Genomic DNA, 5,000 nt, shown 5'->3' with positions numbered 1-5,000 from the left:
GGTTTGTATTTTTTTTTCCTATAATCTTCTTGTTAATTGTTGGTAGCCTGGTACCATGAAATTCACTTTTTCTCAAGTTCTTGCATCTTTTCTCAACAACCTCTTTAATTCTGTGTATTTTATTCTCAATTGTCAACTGTAATTGAAGCTTATGCTGCATACAACAGTGTTTAATGGTCAGCATCTTGATACTTTCCTTTTCTATCTTGCCCGTTTTAAGCTGGCTATATTCTTTTGAAACCAACTTGATCTTCTGATCGCTTTCTAACCATTTCAGGTATCTGTCATCCAACCTGTTTCTGGATGTGGACTTGCTATACTTTCCATTTTCACCCTTTTTACTTGAAGGAGCTTATGAATGTTGTAGATTGGCTGGGAATCGCATTGGCTGGCATTGGTACAATAGGTAATGTAAGTCTTTAGAAGCTGTCTTTTCTGAACTTTATTTATTTCCTAATTGGAATTTTCATTAAAAAACGAACAGGTTATGTGGAGTTGCGACTGTCTTTTTGGAGGAGTAATGATCCTATATGAAGGTTTTAAGTAGTACACAATGCATATTGATCTCTGTTAAGTATAATGATGTACTCTTATTGTACAAAATAAAGAACCTCTTACTTAGTTGAAAGTTGTAGCTAGGGGAAGGTGAAATAATTAAACCTTTTGCCTAGGCATATCAATCTGCTATCAGCTTCCAATTAAGATTGGACACATTTAGATTGCATCGAATAGTTGACATAAGAATGCTAAGGCCCCATTGGTATCACTGTATTGGTTTAATTAATTGGTAGTTGTTTGATAGGTTTTAATTAATTGGTAGTTGTTTGATAGGTTTCTAAAATCTTAGAGACAAAAGAAAAAAACAAACTGCTCATTTCCTGCCAGAACTTTCATTCGTGCTTCAATCATTGCAAAAATACACATATTTGTTTTGCTTGATACTTTGATGTAATACACAAATTCGTTATAGGTCATATTAAGGCTAAAATGAAGCATTTTCCCTCCCAACTTTAAACTTATTACATGTTCAATATGCTTAGTTTTAAGTTTCTAAGACTTATTCTAACTACTTATACACATTTAAGGCTTGTTTGGTCGTTATAGGATATATTAGGCTAAAATGACATTTTCGCTCCAAACTATGAACTAAAGAACCTAAGGACTCATTTTAAACTTACTAATTGTTTTATATGCTTAGTTTTGACTTTCTAGAACTCATTCCAATCCATTTATGCATATTTAAGGCTCATTGTGTCGTTATAGGTCATATTTAGGCTAAAGTGCCATTTTCGCTCCCAACTTCAAACTTAAGAACCTAATGACTCATTTTAAACTTAATATATGATAAATATGCTTAGTTTTAAGTTTCTAAGACTTATTCTAATCTATTTATGCACATTTAATGCTTGTTTTATCGTTATAGGTCATATTTAGGATAAAATAAGGCATTTTCGATCCCAACTTTAAAATAAAGAACCTAAGGACTTATTTAAACTTATTACATGTTTAATATGCTTAGTTTTAAGTTTCTAAGACTTATTCTAACTAGTTATACACATTTAAGGCTTGTTTGGTCGTTATAGGACATATTTAGGCTAAAATGACATTTTCGCTCCCAACTATGAACCAAAGAACCTAAGGATTCATTTTAAACTTACTAAATGTTTTATATGCTTATTTTTAACTTTCTAGGACTCATTCCAATCCATTTATGCACATTTAAGGCTCATTGTGTCGTTTTAGGTCATATTTAGTCTAAATGACATTTTCGCTCCCAACTTTGAACTTAAGAACCTAAGGACTCATTTTTAAATTATTATATGATAAATATGCTTAGTTTTAAGTTTCTAAGACTTATTCCAATCTATTTATGCACATTTAATGCTTGTTTTATCGTTATAGGTCATATTTAGGATAAAATAAGGCATTTTCGATCCCAACTTAAAATAAAGAACCTAAGGACTTATTTTAAACTTATTACATGTTTAATATGCTTAGTTTTAAGTTTCTAAGACTTATTCTAACTACTTATACACATTTAAGGCTTGTTTGGTCGTTATAGGACATATTTAGGCTAAAATGACATTTTCGCTCCCAACTATGAACCAAAGAACCTAAGGATTCATTTTAAACTTACTAAATGTTTTATATGCTTATTTTTAACTTTCTAGGACTCATTCCAATCCATTTATGCACATTTAAGGCTCATTGTGTCGTTTTAGGTCATATTTAGGCTAAACTGACATTTTCGCTCCCAACTTTGAACTTAAGAACCTAAGGACTCATTTTTAAATTATTATATGATAAATATGCTTAGTTTTAAGTTTCTAAGACTTATTCCAATCTATTTATGCACATTTAATGCTTGTTTTATCGTTATAGGTCATATTTAGGATAAAATAAGGCATTTTCGATCCCAACTTTAAAATAAAGAACCTAAGGACTTATTTTAAACTTATTACATGTTTAATATGTTTAGTTTTAAGTTTCTAAGACTTATTCTAACTACTTATACACATTTAAGGCTTGTTTGGTCGTTATAGGACATATTTAGGCTAAAATGACATTTTCGCTCCCAACTATGAACCAAAGAACCTAAGGATTCATTTTAAACTTACTGAATGTTTTATATGCTTATTTTTAACTTTCTAGGACTCATTCCAATCCATTTATGCACATTTACGGCTCATTGTGTCGTTTTAGGTCATATTTAGGCTAAAATGACATTTTCGCTCCCAACTTTGAACTTAAGAACCTAAGGACTCATTTTTAAATTATTATATGATAAATATGCTTAGTTTTAAGTTTCTAAGACTTATTCCAATCTATTTATGCACATTTAATGCTTGTTTTATCGTTATAGGTCATATTTAGGATAAAATAAGGCATTTTCGATCCCAACTTTAAAATAAAGAACCTAAGGACTTATTTTAAACTTATTACATGTTTAATATGCTTAGTTTAAGTTTCTAAGACTTATTCTAACTACTTATACACATTTAAGGCTTGTTTGGTCGTTATAGGACATATTTAGGCTAAAATGACATTTTCGCTCCCAACTTTGAACTAAAGAACCTAAGGACTCATTTAGACTATTAGGACATTGTCATTAGTTTCTTGAATGTTAAAATGTGATATTTAATTTGTATTTAATCTAATGTTTAATTTAAATTTCTGTTTTTGTAAGGTCTACACTCCGAGGATTGCGCCTTATGCGAGGAATTTGATGTGGTTCGTGAGCAATGGGCTAAGTTTTTACCAACAAGTATTTATTATTGGCTTTAGCGCGCTTGATCGAGTTGGTTTAGTTGTTATAGAATAAATTTATATTAAAATGTATGTTTATGTTGAAATTGGAACATATATTTAAATGTAATATGTGCACTTTGGTTTTGGGATATATAGTATACAAAACTCCAGTTGTTGTTTTTATATTTGTTATACAGGTTGCGTTATTCTATTATTGTTTTGACAGGTTTCTATATTTGGTGCAAGGCACTCTAGGTATCCTTAAACAAAATTAGAATTTTCCCGCCAAAAGTGCTTTTTTGCAGCGTACATATATGTTGTACGCTGCAACAAGGGAAAAAAATTTCGCAAAAATTCAGACTTGTTGCAGCGTACAAATAAATGTACGCTGCAAAAGTTGAGTCTGTTGCAGCGGGCTTTTATATGTACGCTGCAACAAGTCCAAAATTTTGCCAATTTTTTGGCACTTGTTGCAGCGTACATCTAAAAGCCCGCTGCAACAAATCACTTTTTGCAGCGAACTTGTACGCTGCAACAAGTTCAGACTTGTTGCAGGCCCCCCAGTTGCAGCATACGATGTACGCTGCAACAGGGGTCTAAAAGCCCGCTGCAATAAGGGTTTTTTCTACTAGTGGCTAGAAGTCCCCCGACTAGCACCGTTTGACGTGAAAGAAACAAATCGAGGCGGGACAACACTGGCTAAGGTTAGCTAACACAACCTCGACTAGAATTAGACTGCACCCACATGCCGCTTGATATCGCCCGCATCCGGGAACAGTCCGCATCGAGTTTCGGAAAACATTACCACACCAAAGCCAAAAGGGACAAGAGGACCACACCAAAGCCAAAAGCTCCCATCAACTATAGTACCCGTTCCTGGTTTGCTCGAAGGAACGACGACGAGATTTAGTATGCGCCTGTGTGCTGCTTAGTCCGTTGCCCGCACACTAGAACACACCGCATCCGGTCATCGATTCCCAAGCTCCCCTACAATACCTACGAGGTTTGTTCGAAGGACGACGTCAACTAGATTTTAGTCCGCGCTCGTAGGCTGCTTTGTCCGCTGCCCGCAAAAACAGACCGCATCTGGTCGACAAGTCCCAAACTCCCCTCCGCTAAATTCCCTCAATGCATACCCGGATTTTGTTTCCGAACAACGAAAACTCGAGGTCAAGTCCGGTACTATGGCCGTGTCGCAGGCCAATTCCACTACCGTCATCCCCCGAAACACTCCGTCAATCGAGCCGTAAAAACTCGTGGTCAAGTCGGGATTTCTTCCGTATAGCGGGCCGAATCCACCACCGTCATCCCACGAATTCTTAAAGCCAACAAAAAATCCGTCACAATTCCTACGAGGTTTGTTCGAAGGACGACGTCAACTAGATTTTAGTCCGCGCTCGTAGGCTGCTCGTTCCGCTGCCCGCAAGAACAGACCGCATCCGGTCGACAAGTCCCAAACTCCCCTCCGCTAACCCATCCGAGAGACGACCGCGGGACCATTGCAGCACACGAAAAACCGAGGTCAAGTCGGGACGTTAGCCGTATTGCGGGCCAAATCCACCACCGTCATCCCCCGAATTTACGAAGCCGAAAAATTCCCTCAATGCATCGTTGTATTTTGTTTCCGACCAACGAAAACTCGAGGTCAAGTCGGTACTATGGCCGTGTCGCAGGCCAATTCCACTACCGTCATCCCCCGAAAACTCCGTCAATCGAGCCGTAAAAACTCGTGGTCAAGTCGGGACTTTTTC

The sequence above is a fragment of the Spinacia oleracea genome, unplaced genomic scaffold, assembly GCF_020520425.1.
Source record: "Spinacia oleracea cultivar Varoflay unplaced genomic scaffold, BTI_SOV_V1 SOVchr0_148, whole genome shotgun sequence".
NCBI classification, from domain to species: Eukaryota; Viridiplantae; Streptophyta; class Magnoliopsida; order Caryophyllales; family Amaranthaceae; genus Spinacia; species Spinacia oleracea.
The sequence above is the reverse complement of the archived record's forward strand: the minus strand, read 5'-3'. Positions refer to the sequence as shown.